We start from the raw sequence: 26,529 nt of genomic DNA, 5'->3' as shown, positions 1-26,529 counted from the left end.
ATGGTTTGACAAAGAAGGCGAGGGAGGAAATAACTGGCCAGAGGTAGTTTCAAAAGTGCGACAAAGACTAGGCTTTTGGTCAACAAGAAAGCTAACAATGGAGGGGAAGGTTCTGGTCTTGAAAGCAGTAATCCTGATATGGTGCCTCTGTCGGACTCCTCCCCCTCTCCTCTCCGCTTGGCTCCTGATTCATTCCAGCTGCGACCACTTACCTCATCACCTCATCCGCCTACTTAAGGAGTTCCAGGATCATCAGTCTTCGCCAGTCCGTTGCCCCTGATGGAAACCCCAGTCACGAGTGGTCGCCTGAACCTGTTGCACTCTGGAACCTCCTCTGGTCTGCTTCCCCTGACCTCACCACGAGCCTCTGCCGAGCAAACACCCTCAAGAGACGAATCCACGCTGCCGACCCCGGACTCTGTGAGGACATCAACCAGTGACGCCACGGGCCGTAGTCTCTCTATCTCTGGACCTCCAGAAACTGTGCCTTACCTGACCAGCTACCTCATTAAATCTCCTTTTCTCTTGCCAAGTTACCTGAGCTCTGTGTCTCATTCCGGGTTCCAGCATCTGGGTCTCTGTCGTTCTGTAGCCATGACAGAACGGACTGGCCTTAACCCCGACCCAGCTGACCCGGAAGGGCTCAGATTAGCCGTATCGCAGCAAGGCATTATGCTCGGACGTCAAGCCGATGCTTTATCCCAGATGGCAGCAGCCCAGCAGGACCTTTTTCATCGCCTGGACGGTTTGACACAGACTTTGCATGATTTAACCGGACATTTTTCTCATGTTTCTTCAGTTACTGCTCAAGCCTCGACTAGCTCAGCTCCTTCCACTTCCGGATTACCCTCCGCTCATGAAAACATCCGGCTGCAACCGGAACCATTTTCCGGTGACGTAGAGGCCTGTGGAGGATTCCTCCTCCAGTGCCAGCTGATCTATCAACAAGCTCCCCGTCATTACCAGTCGGATCACAGTAAGATATCTTTAATCGTCAACTCATTACGCAATAAAGCCCTCCAGTGGGCCCAGGCTTACCTCTCCGCCAATCCCATAAGCCATATCACGTATGAACGTTTCCTCAGAGAGTTCCAGTTAATCTTTGACCAACCACGCAAACAAGAAGAAGCTACCCGAAGGTTACTGGCACTCAGGCAACGTAATCGCTCGGTTAGCGATCATGTTGTGGATTTCCGTATCCTGGCGGTCGAGGCAGGCTGGCCCGACTTAGCTTTGAAGGGAATATTCTACCAGTCATTGAATGAACAAATCAAGGATCATCTGTGTTCTCAACCGGAGGCTCAGTCGTTTGAGGAACTGGTTTCTGCGGCACTCCGCTCCGACGTTCGCTTACGAGAGCGTCAAAGAGAGCGAGCGCCGGATTACCAGCGTGCAGCTTCCATGATGTCCTCTGTCCCACACACAGTCCCCGTCACGTCTCCCAACCCCCTCATCTCTTCCAAACCACCGGAGGAGCCCATGCAGATTGGACACTCCAGATTGTCCGAAGAGGAGCGCCGCAGACGGCGCGAGGAGGGCGCCTGTTTCTATTGCGGAGCGAAGGGCCACATTGTCAACACCTGCCCGCTCCGTTTAAACACCCGAGCCCCTCGCTAGAAGACAGGCCGCGGGGGGTAACAAACATCTACCTGGCCGGTAATGATTTTTTATTTATCCCTGTCAAGTTAAGTTTAGACCTCCATGTGCAGGAATTACGAGCCCTGGTCGACTCCGGGGCCGAGCAGAGTCTGATCGACCAGCAGCTGGTTATTAATCTGTCGATCCCCACAGAACCCCTGGAAACACCCATCGAGGCTTCCGGATTGGGTGGTCAACCGTTATCCCGCATCACTCACCGCACCAAACCTGTTCTGCTCATTTCCTCCGGAAACCATCGTGAGTCTATACGTTTCCTCATCACTAAGTCCTCTCATACTCCCATAGTGCTCGGGTTTTCTTGGCTTAAATTGCATAATCCTCAGTTTGACTGGGCCCAGGGGACTATAATCAAATGGAGTCCATACTGTCTCGCTAACTGTCTTCTGTCAGCGCTCCCTTCTGTTCCTTCTCCTAAAACTGAGTGTCTTAGTCAAGTAGATCTCTCTAACATACCTCACTGTTATCATGATTTGAAGGCTGTTTTTTGTAAAACTAAAGCTAGTGCGCTCCCCTCTCACAGACCTTATGATTGTGCCATAAACCTATTACCCGGCGCTCCTTTGCCCAAAGGCCATTTGTTTAACCTGTCCGGACCAGAAAAGGCAGCCATGGAAAACTACGTGCAGGAAGCCCTCTCCCTGGGTCACATTCGACCATCCTCCTCACCCGTGGGAGCTGGGTTTTTCTTTGTTCAGAAAAAAGACAAATCCCTCCGACCCTGTATTGATTATCGAGATCTTAATCAAATCACCATAAAGGACAAATACTCACTGCCATTAATCACCTCCATATTTGACTCGGTCCAGAAGGCTCGCATATTTACCAAGTTAGATCTCCGCAATGCTTACCATTTGGTCCGAGTTAAAGAAGGGGACGAATGGAAAACAGCCTTTAACACTCCGTTAGGGCATTACGAGTACTTAGTAATGCCTTTTGGCCTCACCAACGCCCCGGCAGTTTTTCAAAGGCTCGTCAATGATGTCCTTCGAGATTTCATCAATCGCTTTGTTTTCGTTTATCTTGATGACATTTTGGTTTACTCCCACGATCTGGCCCAACACGAGCATCACGTCCGTCTGGTCTTGGAAAGACTTTTAGAAAATCAGCTTTTTGTTAAGCATGAAAAATGTGAATTTCACTCTACCTCCGTGCAGTTTCTCGGTTACATCATCGAAGCCGGCTGCATACGCCCAGATCCGTCCAAGATTGAAGCGGTTACCAACTGGGAACCTCCTAGCAGCCGCAAAAAGCTCCAACAATTTCTCGGCTTTGCTGACTTTTACAGACGTTTCATCCGCAACTACAGTAGTATAGCCGCTCCCCTTACACGGCTCACCTCCATAAAACATCCCTTTGTCTGGTCCACCAACGCTCAACAGGCTTTCGACAAATTAAAGCAACCTTTTGTCTCAGCCCCTATCTTAATCCAACCAGACCCCTCACGTCAATTTATTGTTGAGGTGGATGCCTCTGACTCAGGGGTAGGCGCAGTCCTCTCTCAGAAGGAGGAGAGTTCTGGAAAATTGAAACCCTGTGCGTTCTTTTCACGTAAACTGTCCCCCTCTGAGCAGAATTATGATGTTGGAAACCGTGAACTTCTAGCCATCAAACTGGCCCTGGAGGAGTGGCGTCACTGGTTAGAGGGAGCCGAGCAACCATTCATCGTCTGGACGGATCATAAAAACCTGGCTTACCTCCGCTCCGCCAAACGACTCAACTCCAGGCAAGCTCGTTGGTGTCTCTTCTTTGACCGTTTTCAATTCATTATAACCTACAGACCGGGCTCTCGCAACATCAAACCCGACGCCCTCTCCAGGAAATACAGTCAGTCCGAAAACATCCCGTCGTCCATCCTCCCTTCATCCTGCATCATTGGAAGTGTCACTTGGGATATAGAGACCAAGGTTCTTCAAGCCCTTGCGGGTAACTCTGACCATCCACCCGTTCCTAGGGGTACACTGTTTGTACCCACTCATCTCCGCCCTGACGTCATCACCTGGGGTCACACTTCCCGTCTGGCATGCCATGGGGGGGTTCACCGTACCCTCAATTTAATTCGCAGGAGATTTTTTTGGCCTTCTATGGGAAAGGACGTTCGGGAGTACATCTCAGCCTGCACCACCTGCGCCCGGTCTAAGACCTCATCCTCTGCTCCTGCGGGGTTGCTCCATCCTCTCCCTACGCCTAACCGTCCCTGGTCCCACTTGGCTATGGACTTCGTTACCGGGTTACCCCCATCGGCAGGTAACACAGTCATTCTCACTGTCATAGACCGATTTTCCAAGATGGCCCACTTCATTCCACTCCCTGAACTGCCCACTGCCACCGAAACTGCTGATATCATGACCAACCAGGTTTTTCGTCACCACGGCATCCCTGTGGACATTGTGTCTGACCGTGGCCCTCAGTTCATTTCTCAGGTCTGGAAGGCCTTCTGCACAGCCTTGGGGGCCACGGCCAGCCTCACATCCGGTTACCATCCCCAGTCCAACGGCCAAGCGGAGAGAGCGAACCAGGAACTGGAGGCAGCTCTCCGCTGCCTGGCGGCACAGAACCAACGGGACTGGTCCCAACATCTCGTGTGGATTGAGTATGCCCACAATACTCACCCCTCCGCTGCTACTGGGCTCTCTCCCTTTGAGGCCGCGCTCGGGTACTCACCACCTCTGTTTCCGTCTCAGGAACTGGATTTGGCAGTGCCTTCTGTGCAACATCACGTCCAGCGTTGCCAACGCATCTGGGCTCAGACTAAGGCTGCTCTCCTCCGCACCAAGGAGAGCAACTGCCGCATCGCCAATCGTCGCAGGGTGGTGGGACCCGAGTACCAACCTGGCCAAAGGGTTTGGCTTTCCACGCGCAATATTCCCATCCAAGCTACCTCCAAGAAACTGGCACCACGATTCATCGGACCCTATGTCATCGAGAAACTTATCAACTCCACCTGCGTCCGACTCCGTCTTCCTAAAGCTCTGAAGGTACACCCATCGTTCCATGTCTCTCAGATCAAGCCAGTTCTGGACAGTCCTCTGTGCCCGGCGTCCGCTTCCCCACCACCCGCCCGGCTCATCGACGGCGCTCCGGCTTATGATGTCAACCGGATTCTGGACATCCGTCGTCGGGGTCGCGGCTTCCAGTTCCTGGTCGACTGGGTGGGCTACGGTCCGGAGGAGCGCTCCTGGATCTCCCGCTCGCTGATTTTGGACCCCTCGCTCATAGAGGACTTCTTCCGTGCCCACCCGGATCGCCGCCCTTGACCGCCTGGAGGCGGTCGTTGAGGGGGGGGTACTGATATGGTGCCTCTGTCGGACTCCTCCCCCTCTCCTCTCCGCTTGGCTCCTGATTCATTCCAGCTGCGACCACTTACCTCATCACCTCATCCGCCTACTTAAGGAGTTCCAGGATCATCAGTCTTCGCCAGTCCGTTGCCCCTGATGGAAACCCCAGTCACGAGTGGTCGCCTGAACCTGTTGCACTCTGGAACCTCCTCTGGTCTGCTTCCCCTGACCTCACCACGAGCCTCTGCCGAGCAAACACCCTCAAGAGACGAATCCACGCTGCCGACCCCGGACTCTGTGAGGACATCAACCAGTGACGCCACGGGCCGTAGTCTCTCTATCTCTGGACCTCCAGAAACTGTGCCTTACCTGACCAGCTACCTCATTAAATCTCCTTTTCTCTTGCCAAGTTACCTGAGCTCTGTGTCTCATTCCGGGTTCCAGCATCTGGGTCTCTGTCGTTCTGTAGCCATGACAAATCCTCCCTTTATTTCTGTTAATCAGCTCAGTATTTATGCCACCACTAAGAGTCAGGAGAACCTTAGAACGAGAAATGTTCTATTTTTTGTGGAACTCCAAATGGGAAAGACTAAAAAGAGAAATAATGAAAAGCCCAAAAGAAAAAGGGGGTAAGGGTGTACCGGACCTGTACCCTTTTCTCGGAGCGCACTATATCAGCTTGCACACCAAGCATATTGTGGGCAAATCTAAAAGTGTAAAGACAGCTGCATTGGTTAGATTTTGGATGGGAGTCTATGTTAAAAAGTTAGGTCTAGGAAACATTGATCTGAGAATTCCAATGTCTTTCACGCTAAACAAAAACTACAAAGAAATACAAATCTTTCTTCAGAAATTCAACTTGGAAGGATCAAACAGGGATGCACTGACAAATCACAGACTGCTTATTTCTTCCATACAGGAGCAAAGACCTGTGTGTCGAGTAAGGGGATTTGGAGAAGAGGAGTCAAAGAGAGTCTGGTACCTGGTGAACCATCCTCTTCTTCCCAACCGGCTGAAAGATCTGTCGTGGATGGTGGCTCATGAGGTTCTCCCGGTCAGGACTGTTATGCACTCCCGGGGCATGTCCAGAATTCCTCTTTGCCCCCGTCCAGGTTGTGGCGCGCCAGAGACGGTGAGGCACCTGTTCTGGGAGTGCAGTGCTGCTGTAGACCAGTGGGCGACAGCTGGCTCCTCCGGCTTCCCGTACTTGCCAGCAAAGGAAGATCTTACAGCACAACTAGTGCTCTATGGGAGGAGGCAATGCTCAGATCAGAAGGCTGAATGCACTACATTACAATGGCTCTCCCTAGCCGCCATAAAAGACGCCATGTGGACTTCCAGGAATTTGCTGGTGAGAAAGCACAGGCAGATCCCCCCCGTGGGTGTGATACGATTGGCCGCAGCAACGGTACACCTTGCCATGACTGCAGGCGGCAGGCCATGAACACATCCACAAAGAAGAATCGCCTTGTCGCCCATTCGGATGGGAGGAGCTGGAGTCCCACAGGATAAAGGTCAAAGCAGCGACGGTCTGACTCTCCGGAAAAGGCAGCTGGAAAGGAGCACAAAGGGGAGGACCTCCTCTGAGCGCCACACTGAAAAGATCCAGAAAATGCTGAAAAGAAGATGACTGGAGGATCACCGGTGCCTCACTCCAAGACTCAGGAAAAACTTGCCTAATGGCAATAGAAACATTCTGACCATTGCAGTTGTACCTGAATAACTAAATAAACTTTAAAAAAAAAAAAAAAAAAAAAAAAAAAAATCTGTTCTTATCAGTTTAATATCTGATATGTCCTCCAGTGGAGGACAACGTATTAAGCCGAATTTTGAAGAACGGATGTGAAGGTGGAGCTTACTCTATTCACTCCATCCATTGACCCAGTATTGCAGTGTTTCTGGGAACAGTGCCCACATCTTTAAATTGGTACAAAGAAAAAGTCTATAGTCCAGCTGGTAGTGCTTGATTAATGTTAAAACGACTGTTTAGGTGAAATTAAATTCTGCCAGACTGTAACACTGTTTGCAAGTCACAGCACTCTCAAGGAGTCTGCTGTTGCAGCAGGGCATGGATGACATCATCCACGGCCAAACGTTTGATGCAGTGGAGGGGGCATGGTCCTCAAAGTCATCAAGTTAAAGGTTTTGCATCAGCGTCAGCATGCAACTTTTGATGTAGTGGAGGGGCTGTGTTCATTCAATGCTGTTGTTCAAAGGTACCACATCAGTGACACAAAACACCCTAGAAGGCTAAATTCAATCCACTTGAATGCAGTCAGCATAAAGCCTATGAGTCAAGTTTTCTTCAACTGTTTGTGTGTCTACGGTTAATTTGTGTCTCTAAATGTATACGTGAAAAATGATCCAAATATGGATATTTGTGAATTCATACGACCTACATTCTAGAACCGACATAGGTGTGTATACAAAACAGTGTTTCCTACTGACTGGCTACTTTTTTCATTCACATCAGGACATGTGAAGCTTTTGTGGGGAGCTGGGATTTGAGGTGGGTCACCAAGTCCCACCTATTAACAGGCGTCCATGAGTCCAGTGTCCTGCTGCAAGAGTTGCTCTCATTGCCAGTGAAGTGGTTAGTTATCGCTTCTCGGCCTTTTGGCTAAGATCAAGTGTAGTATCTGTTCTTATCAGTTTAATATCTGATATGTCCTCCAGTGGAGGACAACGTATTAAGCTGATTTTTGAATAACGGATGTGAAGGTGGAGCTTGCTCTATTCACTCCATGCATTGACCCAGTATTGCAGTGTTTCTGGGAACAGTGCCCACATCTTTAAATTGGTACAAAGAAAAAGTTTATAGTCCAGCTGGTAGTGCTTGATTAATGTTAAAACGACTGTTTAGGTGAAATTAAATTCTGCCAGACTGTAACACTGTTTGCAAGTCACAGCACTCTCAAGGAGTCTGCTGTTGCAGCAGGGCATGGATGACATCATCCACGGCCAAACATTTGATGCAGTGGAGGGGGCATGGTCCTCAAAGTCATCAAGTTAAAGGTTTTGTATCAGCGTCAGCATGCAACTTTTGATGTAGTGGAGGGGCTGTGTTCATTCAATGCTGTTGTTCAAAGGTACCACATCAGTGACACAAAACACCCTAGAAGGCTAAATTCAATCCACTTGAATGCAGTCAGCATAAAGCCTATGAGTCAAGTTTTCTTCAACTGTTTGTGTGTCTACGGTTAATTTGTGTCTCTAAATGTATACGTGAAAAATGATCCAAATATGGATATTTGTGAATTCATACGACCTACATTCTAGAACCGACATAGGTGTGTATACAAAACAGTGTTTCCTACTGACTGGCTACTTTTTTCATTCACATCAGGACATGTGAAGCTTTTGTGGGGAGCTGGGATTTGAGGTGGGTCACCAAGTCCCACCTATTAACAGGCGTCCATGAGTCCAGTGTCCTGCTGCAAGAGTTGCTCTCATTGCCAGTGAAGTGGTTAGTTATCGCTTCTCGGCCTTTTGGCTAAGATCAAGTGTAGTATCTGTTCTTATCAGAGCTGTCCTTGCATCTTGCCAAACGACAGAGACTGTGATCACTCCGACGGTTGTTGATGCTCGTCTGTTGTGACTTGCCATCGTACAAACTACTGGAGATATCGGTGCTGCGCAATTGAACGTTTACTTTTCCTACTGAACTGTCAATGTCCTTTTTCTGTTCAGGTGTCCTGGAGCAATCCAAGTTAAGGTAATTACTCCTGCCAAGCTCACCCGCCTGTGGTGCCTCCAAAATGTCAGCAGCTTCTGCAGGCATGCGGAGGCACCACAGCGTCCGGTTTACCTTTCAGGAAATTGAAGGTAAGGTAACTTACATGTCCAGGCTTGATTTTTCAAGGAACTTGGTCCAGAAAACCCTAGGTTTCAAACCTGAAGACCTGAACTGTATCTTGACCTTACCATTGAACAAAGGTTTTGATGTAAGCTTTCGAACTAGCTCTACTCTCAGCGAATTCTGGACTCGTTTTGAAAACATGAAATCCCATTTTGCACTTTTCACAGTAGAAAAGCTTACAGACAATTCAATGAAAACCGTCATTGTCAAAATGTTTAATGAAACTGTTAATGCAGAAGACATTTGTGTGTGGTTGGGCAGATACTGTTCTGTAAAAGGTCAAGCTGTTAAGGTTAGGGATGTAGACGGTATTTGGAACTGTGCCTGGCGAGTGCCTGTCAATCTAAGACAAGACCCACAAGGTTTCCAGGGTCTAAAACATCTCCCATCCCTGATAGTGCTGGGGGAGAATAGAGGTTATGTTTACTACCAAGGACAACCTAAACTTTGCAGAAGGTGTGGAGAGCATGGCCATCTGGTGGAAGATTGTTCAAAACCTTTCTGTGGTAAATGTAGACACACTGGTCATGTGTATGAGGAGTGCCCAAATGGCCGTCAATGTAACCTCTGTGGTGAAACAAACCATCTCTTTAGAAACTGTCCTAAGTCATTTGCAAATAAACTTAAAACTGGGAAGAGCAAACCTGACACACCTGTGGTAGGTCTCACTAATGAGACACCTCCTGATGCAGCACACCTGCAGGAGATTGCGCAAATGATAACTGACAAAGAGGAAGAGCCACTCCAAATCCTCCCAATCAGTGAACTAGAGAAAGACAATGGTAAAATCGAACAAAATGTAAGAAAAGACATGACTATGAAAAATGACCACAGGATTCTTCACGATGGACAACCTAAAAGACCAGCTCCGGTCTCGCCATCAGACTCTCTGCTGGCAGTAGAAAAGAAGGGCAGAACTGAGGATCCTACGAAGGAATCCTTCAGTGAAGAATCACGTGTGTTCCTCCCACCAGACTCCCCCAATGAAATTTCCTTTTTGGCTTTTAATCTACAGTCGACCCCCTTAAACTCACTTGAAGCTGACTTTCATCAGGAAAATACATCAGCAGTTGAAAATTCAAAGAAACCCAACCCGTTAGTCCTGACGGCCCAAGACATTGACAGAGATTTCCTCCCAACAGATGGGACATAAACTGACTATTACTAACCTGGTCTCCCTCCCTTACATGACAATACCTGCCTTAACTTTCTTTTTCATACTTATGACAATTACTCTAGTGACAATAAATGTAAGAAGTATAAAATCTCAAGTCAGAGCCAATGGCATCCTGACATACCTGCAAAGTGTGAAGTCCGATGTAATTTGTCTACAAGAGTGCGGCATCCCGTACTGCAGTAGTTATAAAACGTGGGAAGATCTGTGGCCAAATAGATCGCTATGGAGTGGGTCAAATGAAAACAAAAATGACGGTGTGGCTATCTTGATTAAAAACCCTTATATATCGGTTAAAGGTTTCACTGTTATACGAGATGGCAGAGCCCTGTTAGCACGCTTATCATTTATGGGCAGAGACTTGAACGTTTTGAACCTTTATGGTTACAATGATAAGAATGCAAGATACAAACTTTTAGAAGATGTGCAAAGTTTTATGTTAGGCAGAGCCCCGTTTATAATGGTAGGGGACTTTAACTGCATACTAAGCAGGACAGACCGAAATAAAACTGGGACATTTTATAAATTGGATAAAACATCTCACTTACTACGGCGTATGGTTCAGGACTTTAGGCTGACTGACTGTTACAAAACTTTGCATCCGCTTGATGGTGGGTTCACTTGGTTCAGTGGGGACAACTCTGTAGCATCACGTATAGATTATGTGTTTACCAGAGATTGTCTCCCCATAAATGCCACACTTACCCCAGTCTTTTTTTCAGACCACCACATGTTGACGTGCACAGCTGAGTTAAATCTGAGTGTAACACCAGGGAAAGGTCTCTGGAAACTAAACTGCTCACTTTTAGAGCAGGAAGATCTTGTGGAAGAATACAAAGAACTATACAGGGGATGGCAAACACTACAGGACCTGTATACTTTTAGAGCTCCCTGGTGGGAGATGGTTAAAAAAAGAACTCAGAGCTTCTTTAAAACAGCAGGCAGAAAGGGAAAAGCAAAAGATAAAAGACGCACGACTGACCTCCAGAGGCGCTTACAAAGGTACTACAATTTAAATAAACAAGGGATGGATTTTAATGAAGAAATTAAAGACGTAAAAAAAGAAATGATGGAATTAACAGAGAAAGTTAGTAAAGGAGCCATTATTAGAAGCAGAGAACGAGAGATAGAAGAGGGGGAAAAGTGTACACGTTTTTTCTTTAAGAAAGTCATCAGTAAAACTGACACCATGGTAACTCTCCAGAAAGGAGATGGCTCCCTAACCCAAACCACAGAAGAATTACTCACGACCCTTGAAGACTATTACAGAGAACTATATAGCACTAAATTGCTAAATGAAGAAGCCTTACATGACATTCTGACTAAAGTGGAGCACACCCATAGTCTAAACACAAATTTTGAGAAGTTAGTCCAGGATTTAACAGTGACAGAATTGACCAAGTGTCTGACTTCCTTTGAGAAAGGAAAATCACCAGGGATGGATGGGCTCCCTGTGGAGTTCTACTTGACTTTTTGGGACTTATTAGCACCAGATATGTTAACATTGTTCACAGAATTTGAAAACCTGGACCAATTACCTGACAGTTTTAGGACCGGCATAGTAACATTAATCTACAAAACCAAAGAAAAGACAGACTTAAAGAATTGGAGACCCATTTCCTTACTTAATGTGGATTGTAAACTTTTCAGCAAACTCCTTGCCACAAGACTAACATCTTGCCTAGAGGACCTGGTTCATCAGGATCAGGTTTGTGCCATACCTGGACGCAAAATCACGGACCATCTCATTCTCATAAGAGACTTGATCAGCCTCTCTAAAGACAGGTCAAACCGCTTGGCAATAATGAATTTGGACTTTGAAAAAGCTTTTGATCGCGTATCCCATCAGTACCTGTTTGCGTTGTTGGCAAGACTTGGCCTCCCGGAACGTTTTGTCAGATGGATAAAATTGCTCTACAAAAACATCTCCAGCAAAGTAGCTGTGAATGGTCTTTTAACAAAGAAAGTTAACATTAACTCTGGTGTGCGACAAGGTTGCCCTTTGTCAGCGTTACTATATATTCTCTGCATAGAACCCTTGGCACAGATATTAAGGACAGACGGATACATTCAAGGTCTTCACATACCAGGTACTGGCGGCCTCGATGTGAAGTGCCTTTTATATATGGATGACATCAATATTATATGTGCAGACAGCCGGTCGATAACCAGGGCACTGGAACTGACCGAGTGGTATGGTCAAGCTTCTGGAGCAAAATTGAACAGACACAAGACCAAAATCCAATTTTATGGACCATGGACACATACTGAAACGGAGAGTCTTTCTCTGCAGGTGACCTCAAATAACCAGAAAATCTTGGGAGTATGGTTTGACAAAGAAGGCGAGGGAGGAAATAACTGGCCAGAGGTAGTTTCAAAAGTGCGACAAAGACTAGGCTTTTGGTCAACAAGAAAGCTAACAATGGAGGGGAAGGTTCTGGTCTTGAAAGCAGTAATCCTCCCTTTATTTCTGTTAATCAGCTCAGTATTTATGCCACCACTAAGAGTCAGGAGAACCTTAGAACGAGAAATGTTCTATTTTTTGTGGAACTCCAAATGGGAAAGACTAAAAAGAGAAATAATGAAAAGCCCAAAAGAAAAAGGGGGTAAGGGTGTACCGGACCTGTACCCTTTTCTCGGAGCGCACTATATCAGCTTGCACACCAAGCATATTGTGGGCAAATCTAAAAGTGTAAAGACAGCTGCATTGGTTAGATTTTGGATGGGAGTCTATGTTAAAAAGTTAGGTCTAGGAAACATTGATCTGAGAATTCCAATGTCTTTCACGCTAAACAAAAACTACAAAGAAATACAAATCTTTCTTCAGAAATTCAACTTGGAAGGATCAAACAGGGATGCACTGACAAATCACAGACTGCTTATTTCTTCCATACAGGAGCAAAGACCTGTGTGTCGAGTAAGGGGATTTGGAGAAGAGGAGTCAAAGAGAGTCTGGTACCTGGTGAACCATCCTCTTCTTCCCAACCGGCTGAAAGATCTGTCGTGGATGGTGGCTCATGAGGTTCTCCCGGTCAGGACTGTTATGCACTCCCGGGGCATGTCCAGAATTCCTCTTTGCCCCCGTCCAGGTTGTGGCGCGCCAGAGACGGTGAGGCACCTGTTCTGGGAGTGCAGTGCTGCTGTAGACCAGTGGGCGACAGCTGGCTCCTCCGGCTTCCCGTACTTGCCAGCAAAGGAAGATCTTACAGCACAACTAGTGCTCTATGGGAGGAGGCAATGCTCAGATCAGAAGGCTGAATGCACTACATTACAATGGCTCTCCCTAGCCGCCATAAAAGACGCCATGTGGACTTCCAGGAATTTGCTGGTGAGAAAGCACAGGCAGATCCCCCCCGTGGGTGTGATACGATTGGCCGCAGCAACGGTACACCTTGCCATGACTGCAGGCGGCAGGCCATGAACACATCCACAAAGAAGAATCGCCTTGTCGCCCATTCGGATGGGAGGAGCTGGAGTCCCACAGGATAAAGGTCAAAGCAGCGACGGTCTGACTCTCCGGAAAAGGCAGCTGGAAAGGAGCACAAAGGGGAGGACCTCCTCTGAGCGCCACACTGAAAAGATCCAGAAAATGCTGAAAAGAAGATGACTGGAGGATCACCGGTGCCTCACTCCAAGACTCAGGAAAAACTTGCCTAATGGCAATAGAAACATTCTGACCATTGCAGTTGTACCTGAATAACTAAATAAACTTTTAAAAAAAAAAAAAAAAAATCTGTTCTTATCAGTTTAATATCTGATATGTCCTCCAGTGGAGGACAACGTATTAAGCTGATTTTTGAATAACGGATGTGAAGGTGGAGCTTGCTCTATTCACTCCATGCATTGACCCAGTATTGCAGTGTTTCTGGGAACAGTGCCCACATCTTTAAATTGGTACAAAGAAAAAGTTTATAGTCCAGCTGGTAGTGCTTGATTAATGTTAAAACGACTGTTTAGGTGAAATTAAATTCTGCCAGACTGTAACACTGTTTGCAAGTCACAGCACTCTCAAGGAGTCTGCTGTTGCAGCAGGGCATGGATGACATCATCCACGGCCAAACGTTTGATGCAGTGGAGGGGGCATGGTCCTCAAAGTCATCAAGTTAAAGGTTTTGTATCAGCGTCAGCATGCAACTTTTGATGTAGTGGAGGGGCTGTGTTCATTCAATGCTGTTGTTCAAAGGTACCACATCAGTGACACAAAACACCCTAGAAGGCTAAATTCAATCCACTTGAATGCAGTCAGCATAAAGCCTATGAGTCAAGTTTTCTTCAACTGTTTGTGTGTCTACGGTTAATTTGTGTCTCTAAATGTATACGTGAAAAATGATCCAAATATGGATATTTGTGAATTCATACGACCTACATTCTAGAACCGACATAGGTGTGTATACAAGACAGTGTTTCCTACTGACTGGCTGCTTTTTTCATTCACATCAGGACATGTGAAGCTTTTGTGGGGAGCTGGGATTTGAGGTGGGTCACCAAGTCCCACCTATTAACAGGCGTCCATGAGTCCAGTGTCCTGCTGCAAGAGTTTCTCTCATTGCCAGTGAAGTGGTTAGTTATCGCTTCTCGGCCTTTTGGCTAAGATCAAGTGTAGTATCTGTTCTTATCAGTCTAATATCTGATATGTCCTCCAGTGGAGGACAACGTATTAAGCTGATTTTTGAAGAACGGATGTGAAGGTGGAGCTTGCTCTATTCACTCCATGCATTGACCCAGTATTGCAGTGTTTCTGGGAACAGTGCCCACATCTTTAAATTGGTACAAAGAAAAAGTTTTTAGTCCAGCTGGTAGTGCTTGATTAATGTTAAAACGACTGTTTAGGTGAAATTAAATTCTGCCAGACTGTAACACTGTTTGCAAGTCACAGCACTCTCAAGGAGTCTGCTGTTGCAGCAGGGCATGGATGACATCATCCACGGCCAAACGTTTGATGCAGTGGAGGGGGCATGGTCCTCAAAGTCATCAAGTTAAAGGTTTTGCATCAGCGTCAGCATGCAACTTTTGAAGTAGTGGAGGGGCTGTGTTCATTTAATGCTGTTGTTCAAAGGTACCACATCAGTGACACAAAACACCCTAGAAGGCTAAATTCAATCCACTTGAATGCAGTCAGCATAAAGCCTATGAGTCAAGTTTTCTTCAACTGTTTGTGTGTCTACGGTTAATTTGTGTCTCTAAATGTATACGTGAAAAATGATCCAAATATGGATATTTGTGAATTCATACGACCTACATTCTAGAACCGACATAGGTGTGTATACAAGACAGTGTTTCCTACTGACTGGCTGCTTTTTTCATTCACATCAGGACATGTGAAGCTTTTGTGGGGAGCTGGGATTTGAGGTGGGTCACCAAGTCCCACCTATTAACAGGCGTCCATGAGTCCAGTGTCCTGCTGCAAGAGTTGCTCTCATTGGCAGTGAAGTGGTTAGTTATCGCTTCTCGGCCTTTTGGCTAAGATCAAGTGTAGTATCTGTTCTTATCAGTTTAATATCTGATCTGTCCTCCAGTGGAGGACAACGTATTAAGCCGATTTTTGAAGAACGGATGTGAAGGTGGAGCTTGCTCTATTCACTCCATGCATTGACCCAGTATTGCAGTGTTTCTGGGAACAGTGCCCACATCTTTAAATTGGTACAAAGAAAAAGTTTATAGTCCAGCTGGTAGTGCTTGATTAATGTTAAAACGACTGTTTAGGTGAAATTAAATTCTGCCAGACTGTAACACTGTTTGCAAGTCACAGCACTCTCAAGGAGTCTGCTGTTGCAGCAGGGCATGGATGACATCATCCACGGCCAAACGTTTGATGCAGTGGAGGGGGCATGGTCCTCAAAGTCATCAAGTTAAAGGTTTTGCATCAGCGTCAGCATGCAACTTTTGAAGTAGTGGAGGGGCTGTGTTCATTCAATGCTGTTGTTCAAAGGTACCACATCAGTGACACAAAACACCCTAGAAGGCTAAATTCAATCCACTTGAATGCAGTCAGCATAAAGCCTATGAGTCAAGTTTTCTTCAACTGTTTGTGTGTCTACGGTTAATTTGTGTCTCTAAATGTATACGTGAAAAATGATCCAAATATGGATATTTGTGAATTCATACGACCTACATTCTAGAACCGACATAGGTGTGTATACAAGACAGTGTTTCCTACTGACTGGCTGCTTTTTTCATTCACATCAGGACATGTGAAGCTTTTGTGTGGAGCTGGGATTTGAGGTGGGTCACCAAGTCCCACCTATTAACAGGCGTCCATGAGTCCAGTGTCCTGCTGCAAGAGTTGCTCTCATTGGCAGTGAAGTGGTTAGTTATCGCTTCTCGGCCTTTTTGCTAAGATCAAGTGTAGTATCTGTTCTTATCAGTTCAATATCTGATCTGTCCTCCAGTGGAGGACAACGTATTAAGCCGATTTTTGAAGAACGGATGTGAAGGTGGAGCTTGCTCTATTCACTCCATGCATTGACCCAGTATTGCAGTGTTTCTGGGAACAGTGCCCACATCTTTAAATTGGTACAAAGAAAAAGTTTTTAGTCCAGCTGGTAGTGCTTGATTAATGTTAAAACGACTGTTTAGGTGAAATTAAATTCTGCCAGACTGTAACACTGTTTGCAAGTCACAGCACTCTCAAGGAGTCTGCTGTTGCAGCAGGGCATGGATGACATCATCCACGGCCAATCGTTTAATGCAGTGGAGGGGGCATGGTCCTCAAAGTCATCAAGTTAAAGGTTTTGCATCAGCGTCAGCATGCAACTTTTGATGTAGTGGAGGGGCTGTGTTCATTCAATGCTGTTGTTCAAAGGTACCACATCAGTGACACAAAACACCCTAGAAGGCTAAATTCAATCCACTTGAATGCAGTCAGCATAAAGCCTATGAGTCAAGTTTTCTTCAACTGTTTGTGTGTCTACGGTTAATTTGTGTCTCTAAATGTATACGTGAAAAATGATCCAAATATGGATATTTGTGAATTCATACGACCTACATTCTAGAACCGACATAGGTGTGTATACAAGACAGTGTTTCCTACTGACTGGCTGCTTTTTTCATTCACATCAGGACATGTGAAGCTTTTGTGGGGAGCTGGGATTTGAGGTGGGTCACCAAGTCCCACCTATTAACAGGCGTCCATGAGTCCAGTGTCCTGCTGCAAGAGTTGCTCTCATTGCCAGTGAAGTGGTTAGTTATCGCTTCTCGGCCTTTTGGCTAAGATTAAGTGTAGTATCTGTTCTTATCAGTTTAATATCTGATATGTCCTCCAGTGGAGGACAACGTCTTAAGCTGATTTTCGAAGAACTGATGTGAAGGTGGAGCTTGCTCTATTCACTCCATGCATTGAGCCAGTATTGCAGTGTTTCTGGGAACAGTGCCCACATCTTCAAATTGGTACAAAGAAAAAGTTTTTAGTCCAGCTGGTAGTGCTTGATTAATGTTAAAACGACTGTTTAGGTGAAATTAAATTCTGCCAGACTGTAACACTGTTTGCAAGTCACAGCACTCTCAAGGAGTCTGCTGTTGCAGCAGGGCATGGATGACATCATCCACGGCCAAACGTTTGATGCAGTGGAGGGGGCATGGTCCTCAAAGTCATCAAGTTAAAGGTTTTGCATCAGCGTCAGCATGCAACTTTTGATGTAGTGGAGGGGCTGTGTTCATTCAATGCTGTTGTTCAAAGGTACCACATCAGTGACACAAAACACCCTAGAAGGCTAAATTCAATCCACTTGAATGCAGTCAGCATAAAGCCTATGAGTCAAGTTTTCTTCAACTGTTTGTGTGTCTACGGTTAATTTGTGTCTCTAAATGTATACGTGAAAAATGATCCAAATATGGATATTTGTGAATTCATACGACCTACATTCTAGAACCGACATAGGTGTGTATACAAGACAGTGTTTCCTACTGACTGGCTACTTTTTTCATTCACATCAGGACATGTGAAGCTTTTGTGGGGAGCTGGGATTTGAGGTGGGTCACCAACTCCCACCTATTAACAGGCGTCCATGAGTCCAGTGTCCTGCTGCAAGAGTTGCTCTCATTGCCAGTGAAGTGGTTAGTTATCGCTTCTCGGCCTTTTGGCTAAGATCAAGTGTAGTATCTGTTCTTATCAGTTTAATATCTGATATGTCCTCCAGTGGAGGACAACGTATTAAGCTGATTTTTGAAGAACGGATGTGAAGGTGGAGCTTGCTCTATTCACTCCATGCATTGACCCAGTATTGCAGTGTTTCTGGGAACAGTGCCCACATCTTTAAATTGGTACAAAGAAAAAGTTTTTAGTCCAGCTGGTAGTGCTTGATTAATGTTAAAACGACTGTTTAGGTGAAATTAAATTCTGCCAGACTGTAACACTGTTTGCAAGTCACAGCACTCTCAAGGAGTCTGCTGTTGCAGCAGGGCATGGATGACATCATCCACGGCCAAACGTTTGATGCAGTGGAGGGGGCATGGTCCTCAAAGTCATCAAGTTAAAGGTTTTGTATCAGCGTCAGCATGCAACTTTTGATGTAGTGGAGGGGCTGTGTTCATTCAATGCTGTTGTTCAAAGGTACCACATCAGTGACACAAAACACCCTAGAAGGCTAAATTCAATCCACTTGAATGCAGTCAGCATAAAGCCTATGAGTCAAGTTTTCTTCAACTGTTTGTGTGTCTACGGTTAATTTGTGTCTCTAAATGTATACGTGAAAAATGATCCAAATATGGATATTTGTGAATTCATACGACCTACATTCTAGAACCGACATAGGTGTGTATACAAGACAGTGTTTCCTACTGACTGGCTGCTTTTTTCATTCACATCAGGACATGTGAAGCTTTTGTGGGGAGCTGGGATTTGAGGTGGGTCACCAAGTCCCACCTATTAACAGGCGTCCATGAGTCCAGTGTCCTGCTGCAAGAGTTTCTCTCATTGCCAGTGAAGTGGTTAGTTATCGCTTCTCGGCCTTTTGGCTAAGATCAAGTGTAGTATCTGTTCTTATCAGTTTAATATCTGATATATCCTCCAGTGGAGGACAACGTATTAAGCCGATTTTTGAAGAACGGATGTGAAGGTGGAGCTTGCTCTATTCACTCCATGCATTGACCCAATATTGCAGTGTTCCTGGGAACAGTGCCCACATCTTTAAATTGGTACAAAGAAAAAGTTTATAGTCCAGCTGGTAGTGCTTGATTAATGTTAAAACGACTGTTTAGGTGAAATTAAATTCTGCCAGACTGTAACACTGTTTGCAAGTCACAGCACTCTCAAGGAGTCTGCTGTTGCAGCAGGGCATGGATGACATCATCCACGGCCAAACGTTTGATGCAGTGGAGGGGGCATGGTCCTCAAAGTCATCAAGTTAAAGGTTTTGTATCAGCGTCAGCATGCAACTTTTGATGTAGTGGAGGGGCTGTGTTCATTCAATGCTGTTGTTCAAAGGTACCACATCAGTGACACAAAACACCCTAGAAGGCTAAATTCAATCCACTTGAATGCAGTCAGCATAAAGCCTATGAGTCAAGTTTTCTTCAACTGTTTGTGTGTCTACGGTTAATTTGTGTCTCTAAATGTATACGTGAAAAATGATCCAAATATGGATATTTGTGAATTCATACGACCTACATTCTAGAACCGACATAGGTGTGTATACAAGACAGTGTTTCCTACTGACTGGCTGCTTTTTTCATTCACATCAGGACATGTGAAGCTTTTGTGGGGAGCTGGGATTTGAGGTGGGTCACCAAGTCCCACCTATTAACAGGCGTCCATGAGTCCAGTGTCCTGCTGCAAGAGTTTCTCTCATTGCCAGTGAAGTGGTTAGTTATCGCTTCTCGGCCTTTTGGCTAAGATCAAGTGTAGTATCTGTTCTTATCAGTCTAATATCTGATATGTCCTCCAGTGGAGGACAACGTATTAAGCTGATTTTTGAAGAACGGATGTGAAGGTGGAGCTTGCTCTATTCACTCCATGCATTGACCCAGTATTGCAGTGTTTCTGGGAACAGTGCCCACATCTTTAAATTGGTACAAAGAAAAAGTTTTTAGTCCAGCTGGTAGTGCTTGATTAATGTTAAAACGACTGTTTAGGTGAAATTAAATTCTGCCAGACTGTAACACTGTTTGCAAGTCACAGCACTCTCAAGGAGTCTGCTGTTGCAGCAGGGCATGGATGACATCATCCACGGCCAAACGTTTGATGCAGTGGAGGGGGCATGGTCCTCAAAGTCATCAAGTTAAAGGTTTTGCATCAGCGTCAGCATGCAACTTTTGAAGTAGTGGAGGGGCTGTGTTCATTTAATGCTGTTGTTCAAAGGTACCACATCAGTGACACAAAACACCCTAGAAGGCTAAATTCAATCCACTTGAATGCAGTCAGCATAAAGCCTATGAGTCAAGTTTTCTTCAACTGTTTGTGTGTCTACGGTTAATTTGTGTCTCTAAATGTATACGTGAAAAATGATCCAAATATGGATATTTGTGAATTCATACGACCTACATTCTAGAACCGACATAGGTGTGTATACAAGACAGTGTTTCCTACTGACTGGCTGCTTTTTTCATTCACATCAGGACATGTGAAGCTTTTGTGGGGAGCTGGGATTTGAGGTGGGTCACCAAGTCCCACCTATTAACAGGCGTCCATGAGTCCAGTGTCCTGCTGCAAGAGTTTCTCTCATTGCCAGTGAAGTGGTTAGTTATCGCTTCTCGGCCTTTTGGCTAAGATCAAGTGTAGTATCTGTTCTTATCAGTTTAATATCTGATATATCCTCCAGTGGAGGACAACGTATTAAGCCGATTTTTGAAGAACGGATGTGAAGGTGGAGCTTGCTCTATTCACTCCATGCATTGACCCAATATTGCAGTGTTCCTGGGAACAGTGCCCACATCTTTAAATTGGTACAAAGAAAAAGTTTATAGTCCAGCTGGTAGTGCTTGATTAATGTTAAAACGACTGTTTAGGTGAAATTAAATTCTGCCAGACTGTAACACTGTTTGCAAGTCACAGCACTCTCAAGGAGTCTGCTGTTGCAGCAGGGCATGGATGACATCATCCACGGCCAAACGTTTGATGCAGTGGAGGGGGCATGGTCCTCAAAGTCATCAAGTTAAAGGTTTTGCATCAGCGTCAGCATGCAACTTTTGATGTAGTGGAGGGGCTGTGTTCATTCAATGCTGTTGTTCAAAGGTACCACATCAGTGACACAAAACACCCTAGAAGGCTAAATTCAATCCACTTGAATGCAGTCAGCATAAAGCCTATGAGTCAAGTTTTCTTCAACTGTTTGTGTGTCTACGGTTAATTTGTGTCTCTAAATGTATACGTGAAAAATGATCCAAATATGGATATTTGTGAATTCATACGACCTACATTCTAGAACCGACATAGGTGTGTATACAAGACAGTGTTTCCTACTGACTGGCTGCTTTTTTCATTCACATCAGGACATGTGAAGCTTTTGTGGGGAGCTGGGATTTGAGGTGGGTCACCAAGTCCCACCTATTAACAGGCGTCCATGAGTCCAGTGTCCTGCTGCAAGAGTTGCTCTCATTGGCAGTGAAGTGGTTAGTTATCGCTTCTCGGCCTTTTGGCTAAGATCAAGTGTAGTATCTGTTCTTATCAGTTTAATATCTGATATGTCCTCCAGTGGAGGACAACGTATTAAGCCGATTTTTGAAGAACGGATTTGAAGGTGGAGCTTGCTCTATTCACTCCATGCATTGACCCAGTATTGCAGTGTTTCTGGGAACAGTGCCCACATCTTTAAATTGGTACAAAGAAAAAGTTTTTAGTCCAGCTGGTAGTGCTTGATTAATGTTAAAACGACTGTTTAGGTGAAATTAAATTCTGCCAGACTGTAACACTGTTTGCAAGTCACAGCACTCTCAAGGAGTCTGCTGTTGCAGCAGGGCATGGATGACATCATCCACGGCCAAACGTTTGATGCAGTGGAGGGGGCATGGTCCTCAAAGTCATCAAGTTAAAGGTTTTGCATCAGCGTCAGCATGCAACTTTTGAAGTAGTGGAGGGGCTGTGTTCATTCAATGCTGTTGTTCAAAGGTACCACATCAGTGACACAAAACACCCTAGAAGGCTAAATTCAATCCACTTGAATGCAGTCAGCATAAAGCCTATGAGTCAAGTTTTCTTCAACTGTTTTTGTGTCTACAGTTAATTTGTGTCTCTAAATGTATACGTGAAAAATGATTCAAATATGGATATTTGTGAATTCATACGACCTACATTCTAGAACCGACATAGGTGTGTATACAAGACAGTGTTTCCTACTGACTGGCTGCTTTTTTCATTCACATCAGGACATGTGAAGCTTTTGTGGGGAGCTGGGATTTGAGGTGGGTCACCAAGTCCCACCTATTAACAGGCGTCCATGAGTCCAGTGTCCTGCTGCAAGAGTTGCTCTCATTGGCAGTGAAGTGGTTAGTTATCACTTCTCGGCCTTTTGGCTAAGATCAAGTGTAGTATCTGTTCTTATCAGTTTAATATCTGATATGTCCTCCAGTGGAGGACAACGTATTAAGCCGAATTTTGAAGAACGGATGTGAAGGTGGAGCTTACTCTATTCACTCCATCCATTGACCCAGTATTGCAGTGTTTCTGGGAACAGTGCCCACATCTTTAAATTGGTACAAAGAAAAAGTCTATAGTCCAGCTGGTAGTGCTTGATTAATGTTAAAACGACTGTTTAGGTGAAATTAAATTCTGCCAGACTGTAACACTGTTTGCAAGTCACAGCACTCTCAAGGAGTCTGCTGTTGCAGCAGGGCATGGATGACATCATCCACGGCCAAACGTTTGATGCAGTGGAGGGGGCATGGTCCTCAAAGTCATCAAGTTAAAGGTTTTGCATCAGCGTCAGCATGCAACTTTTGAAGTAGTGGAGGGGCTGTGTTCATTTAATGCTGTTGTTCAAAGGTACCACATCAGTGACACAAAACACCCTAGAAGGCTAAATTCAATCCACTTGAATGCAGTCAGCATAAAGCCTATGAGTCAAGTTTTCTTCAACTGTTTGTGTGTCTACGGTTAATTTGTGTCTCTAAATGTATACGTGAAAAATGATCCAAATATGGATATTTGTGAATTCATACGACCTACATTCTAGAACCGACATAGGTGTGTATACAAGACAGTGTTTCCTACTGACTGGCTGCTTTTTTCATTCACATCAGGACATGTGAAGCTTTTGTGGGGAGCTGGGATTTGAGGTGGGTCACCAAGTCCCACCTATTAACAGGCATCCATGAGTCCAGTGTCCTGCTGCAAGAGTTGCTCTCATTGGCAGTGAAGTGGTTAGTTATCGCTTCTCGGCCTTTTGGCTAAGATCAAGTGTAGTATCTGTTCTTATCAGTTTAATATCTGATATGTCCTCCAGTGGAGGACAACGTATTAAGCCGATTTTTGAAGAACGGATGTGAAGGTGGAGCTTGCTCTATTCACTCCATGCATTGACCCAGTATTGCAGTGTTTCTGGGAACAGTGCCCACATCTTTAAATTGGTACAAAGAAAAAGTTTATAGTCCAGCTGGTAGTGCTTGATTAATGTTAAAACGACTGTTTAGGTGAAATTAAATTCTGCCAGACTGTAACACTGTTTGCAAGTCACAGCACTCTCAAGGAGTCTGCTGTTGCAGCAGGGCATGGATGACATCATCCACGGCCAAACGTTTGATGCAGTGGAGGGGGCATGGTCCTCAAAGTCATCAAGTTAAAGGTTTTGCATCAGCGTCAGCATGCAACTTTTGAAGTAGTGGAGGGGCTGTGTTCATTCAATGCTGTTGTTCAAAGGTACCACATCAGTGACACAAAACACCCTAGAAGGCTAAATTCAATCCACTTGAATGCAGTCAGCATAAAGCCTATGAGTCAAGTTTTCTTCAACTGTTTGTGTGTCTACGGTTAATTTGTGTCTCTAAATGTATACGTGAAAAATGATCCAAATATGGATATTTGTGAATTCATACGACCTACATTCTAGAACCGACATAGGTGTGTATACAAGACAGTGTTTCCTACTGACTGGCTGCTTTTTTCATTCACATCATGACATGTGAAGCTTTTGTGGGGAGCTGGGATTTGAGGTGGGTCACCAAGTCCCACCTATTAACAGGCGTCCATGAGTCCAGTGTCCTGCTGCAAGAGTTGCTCTCATTGGCAGTGAAGTGGTTAGTTATCGCTTCTCGGCCTTTTGGCTAAGATCAAGTGTAGTATCTGTTCTTATCAGTTTAATATCTGATATGTCCTCCAGTGGAGGACAACGTATTAAGCCGATTTTTGAAGAACGGATGTGAAGGTGGAGCTTGCTCTATTCACTCCATGCATTGACCCAGTATTGCAGTGTTTCTGGGAACAGTGCCCACATCTTTAAATTGGTACAAAGAAAAAGTTTATAGTCCAGCTGGTAGTGCTTGATTAATGTTAAAACGACTGTTTAGGTGAAATTAAATTCTGCCAGACTGTAACACTGTTTGCAAGTCACAGCACTCTCAAGGAGTCTGCTGTTGCAGCAGGGCATGGATGACATCATCCACGGCCAAACGTTTGATGCAGTGGAGGGGGCATGGTCCTCAAAGTCATCAAGTTAAAGGTTTTGCATCAGCGTCAGCATGCAACTTTTGATGTAGTGGAGGGGCTGTGTTCATTCAATGCTGTTGTTCAAAGGTACCACATCAGTGACACAAAACACCCTAGAAGGCTAAATTCAATCCACTTGAATGCAGTCAGCATAAAGCCTATGAGTCAAGTTTTCTTCAACTGTTTGTGTGTCTACGGTTAATTTGTGTCTCTAAATGTATACGTGAAAAATGATCCAAATATGGATATTTGTGAATTCATACGACCTACATTCTAGAACCGACATAGGTGTGTATACAAGACAGTGTTTCCTACTGACTGGCTGCTTTTTTCATTCACATCAGGACATGTGAAGCTTTTGTGGGGAGCTGGGATTTGAGGTGGGTCACCAAGTCCCACCTATTAACAGGCGTCCATGAGTCCAGTGTCCTGCTGCAAGAGTTGCTCTCATTGGCAGTGAAGTGATTAGTTATCGCTTCTCGGCCTTTTGGCTAAGATCAAGTGTAGTATCTGTTCTTATCAGTTTAATATCTGATATGTCCTCCAGTGGAGGACAACGTATTAAGCCGATTTTTGAAGAACGGATGTGAAGGTGGAGCTTGCTCTATTCACTCCATGCATTGACCCAGTATTGCAGTGTTTCTGGGAACAGTGCCCACATCTTTAAATTGGTACAAAGAAAAAGTTTTTAGTCCAGCTGGTAGTGCTTGATTAATGTTAAAACGACTGTTTAGGTGAAATTAAATTCTGCCAGACTGTAACACTGTTTGCAAGTCACAGCACTCTCAAGGAGTCTGCTGTTGCAGCAGGGCATGGATGACATCATCCACGGCCAAACGTTTGATGCAGTGGAGGGGGCATGGTCCTCAAAGTCATCAAGTTAAAGGTTTTGCATCAGCGTCAGCATGCAACTTTTGATGTAGTGGAGGGGCTGTGTTCATTCAATGCTGTTGTTCAAAGGTACCACATCAGTGACACAAAACACCCTAGAAGGCTAAATTCAATCCACTTGAATGCAGTCAGCATAAAGCCTATGAGTCAAGTTTTCTTCAACTGTTTGTGTGTCTACGGTTAATTTGTGTCTCTAAATGTATACGTGAAAAATGATCCAAATATGGATATTTGTGAATTCATACGACCTACATTCTAGAACCGACATAGGTGTGTATACAAGACAGTGTTTCCTACTGACTGGCTGCTTTTTTCATTCACATCAGGACATGTGAAGCTTTTGTGGGGAGCTGGGATTTGAGGTGGGTCACCAAGTCCCACCTATTAACAGGCGTCCATGAGTCCAGTGTCCTGCTGCAAGAGTTGCTCTCATTGGCAGTGAAGTGGTTAGTTATCGCTTCTCGGCCTTTTGGCTAAGATCAAGTGTAGTATCTGTTCTTATCAGTTTAATATCTGATATGTCCTCCAGTGGAGGACAACGTATTAAGCCGATTTTTGAAGAACGGATGTGAAGGTGGAGCTTGCTCTATTCACTCCATGCATTGACCCAGTATTGCAGTGTTTCTGGGAACAGTGCCCACATCTTTAAATTGGTACAAAGAAAAAGTTTTTAGTCCAGCTGGTAGTACTTGATTAATGTTAAAACGACTGTTTAGGTGAAATTAAATTCTGCCAGACTGTAACACTGTTTGCAAGTCACAGCACTCTCAAGGAGTCTGCTGTTGCAGCAGGGCATGGATGACATCATCCACGGCCAAACGTTTGATGCAGTGGAGGGGGCATGGTCCTCAAAGTCATCAAGTTAAAGGTTTTGTATCAGCGTCAGCATGCAACTTTTGATGTAGTGGAGGGGCTGTGTTCATTCAATGCTGTTGTTCAAAGGTACCACATCAGTGACACAAAACACCCTAGAAGGCTAAATTCAATCCACTTGAATGCAGTCAGCATAAAGCCTATGAGTCAAGTTTTCTTCAACTGTTTGTGTGTCTACGGTTAATTTGTGTCTCTAAATGTATACGTGAAAAATGATCCAAATATG

At 45.1% G+C, this 26,529-nt stretch overlaps 17 non-coding genes and 1 pseudogene across 17 annotated transcripts; all 18 read left to right on the top strand.

Annotated features, from left to right (window-relative positions):
• The first annotated feature begins 6,661 nt into the window (after positions 1–6,661).
• LOC144992921 (U2 spliceosomal RNA) lies at positions 6,662–6,852 on the top strand. Its single transcript, XR_013656963.1, has one exon. It is a non-coding gene; the product is annotated as a U2 spliceosomal RNA (small nuclear RNA).
• A 682-nt stretch (positions 6,853–7,534) lies between these two features.
• Positions 7,535–7,725, top strand: LOC144992936 (U2 spliceosomal RNA). The gene has a single exon (XR_013656968.1). It is a non-coding gene; the product is annotated as a U2 spliceosomal RNA (small nuclear RNA).
• A 682-nt stretch (positions 7,726–8,407) lies between these two features.
• Positions 8,408–8,600, top strand: LOC144992944 (U2 spliceosomal RNA). Its single transcript, XR_013656976.1, has one exon. It is a non-coding gene; the product is annotated as a U2 spliceosomal RNA (small nuclear RNA).
• Positions 8,601–13,671: 5,071 nt separating this feature from the next.
• On the top strand, positions 13,672–13,852 carry LOC144992891 (U2 spliceosomal RNA; annotated as a pseudogene).
• Positions 13,853–14,534: 682 nt separating this feature from the next.
• Positions 14,535–14,725, top strand: LOC144992708 (U2 spliceosomal RNA). The gene has a single exon (XR_013656777.1). It is a non-coding gene; the product is annotated as a U2 spliceosomal RNA (small nuclear RNA).
• A 682-nt stretch (positions 14,726–15,407) lies between these two features.
• Positions 15,408–15,598, top strand: LOC144992826 (U2 spliceosomal RNA). Its single transcript, XR_013656889.1, has one exon. It is a non-coding gene; the product is annotated as a U2 spliceosomal RNA (small nuclear RNA).
• Positions 15,599–16,280: 682 nt separating this feature from the next.
• Positions 16,281–16,471, top strand: LOC144992870 (U2 spliceosomal RNA). Its single transcript, XR_013656930.1, has one exon. It is a non-coding gene; the product is annotated as a U2 spliceosomal RNA (small nuclear RNA).
• Positions 16,472–17,153: 682 nt separating this feature from the next.
• On the top strand, positions 17,154–17,344 carry LOC144992867 (U2 spliceosomal RNA). Its single transcript, XR_013656928.1, has one exon. It is a non-coding gene; the product is annotated as a U2 spliceosomal RNA (small nuclear RNA).
• A 682-nt stretch (positions 17,345–18,026) lies between these two features.
• On the top strand, positions 18,027–18,217 carry LOC144992673 (U2 spliceosomal RNA). Its single transcript, XR_013656742.1, has one exon. It is a non-coding gene; the product is annotated as a U2 spliceosomal RNA (small nuclear RNA).
• Positions 18,218–18,899: 682 nt separating this feature from the next.
• Positions 18,900–19,090, top strand: LOC144992854 (U2 spliceosomal RNA). Its single transcript, XR_013656915.1, has one exon. It is a non-coding gene; the product is annotated as a U2 spliceosomal RNA (small nuclear RNA).
• A 682-nt stretch (positions 19,091–19,772) lies between these two features.
• LOC144992706 (U2 spliceosomal RNA) lies at positions 19,773–19,963 on the top strand. Its single transcript, XR_013656775.1, has one exon. It is a non-coding gene; the product is annotated as a U2 spliceosomal RNA (small nuclear RNA).
• A 682-nt stretch (positions 19,964–20,645) lies between these two features.
• Positions 20,646–20,836, top strand: LOC144992853 (U2 spliceosomal RNA). The gene has a single exon (XR_013656914.1). It is a non-coding gene; the product is annotated as a U2 spliceosomal RNA (small nuclear RNA).
• A 682-nt stretch (positions 20,837–21,518) lies between these two features.
• On the top strand, positions 21,519–21,709 carry LOC144992812 (U2 spliceosomal RNA). The gene has a single exon (XR_013656875.1). It is a non-coding gene; the product is annotated as a U2 spliceosomal RNA (small nuclear RNA).
• A 682-nt stretch (positions 21,710–22,391) lies between these two features.
• On the top strand, positions 22,392–22,582 carry LOC144992863 (U2 spliceosomal RNA). The gene has a single exon (XR_013656924.1). It is a non-coding gene; the product is annotated as a U2 spliceosomal RNA (small nuclear RNA).
• A 682-nt stretch (positions 22,583–23,264) lies between these two features.
• LOC144992624 (U2 spliceosomal RNA) lies at positions 23,265–23,455 on the top strand. The gene has a single exon (XR_013656693.1). It is a non-coding gene; the product is annotated as a U2 spliceosomal RNA (small nuclear RNA).
• Positions 23,456–24,137: 682 nt separating this feature from the next.
• LOC144992623 (U2 spliceosomal RNA) lies at positions 24,138–24,328 on the top strand. The gene has a single exon (XR_013656692.1). It is a non-coding gene; the product is annotated as a U2 spliceosomal RNA (small nuclear RNA).
• Positions 24,329–25,010: 682 nt separating this feature from the next.
• Positions 25,011–25,201, top strand: LOC144992622 (U2 spliceosomal RNA). Its single transcript, XR_013656691.1, has one exon. It is a non-coding gene; the product is annotated as a U2 spliceosomal RNA (small nuclear RNA).
• A 682-nt stretch (positions 25,202–25,883) lies between these two features.
• LOC144992621 (U2 spliceosomal RNA) lies at positions 25,884–26,074 on the top strand. The gene has a single exon (XR_013656690.1). It is a non-coding gene; the product is annotated as a U2 spliceosomal RNA (small nuclear RNA).
• The last annotated feature ends 455 nt before the right edge of the window (positions 26,075–26,529 follow it).

This window comes from Oryzias latipes, chromosome 6, assembly GCF_053564925.1.
Source record: "Oryzias latipes strain Hd-rR chromosome 6, Olatipes_Hd-rR_3.1".
Classification (NCBI taxonomy): domain Eukaryota; kingdom Metazoa; phylum Chordata; class Actinopteri; order Beloniformes; family Adrianichthyidae; genus Oryzias; species Oryzias latipes.
The sequence above is the reverse complement of the archived record's forward strand: the minus strand, read 5'-3'. Positions and strand labels throughout refer to the sequence as shown.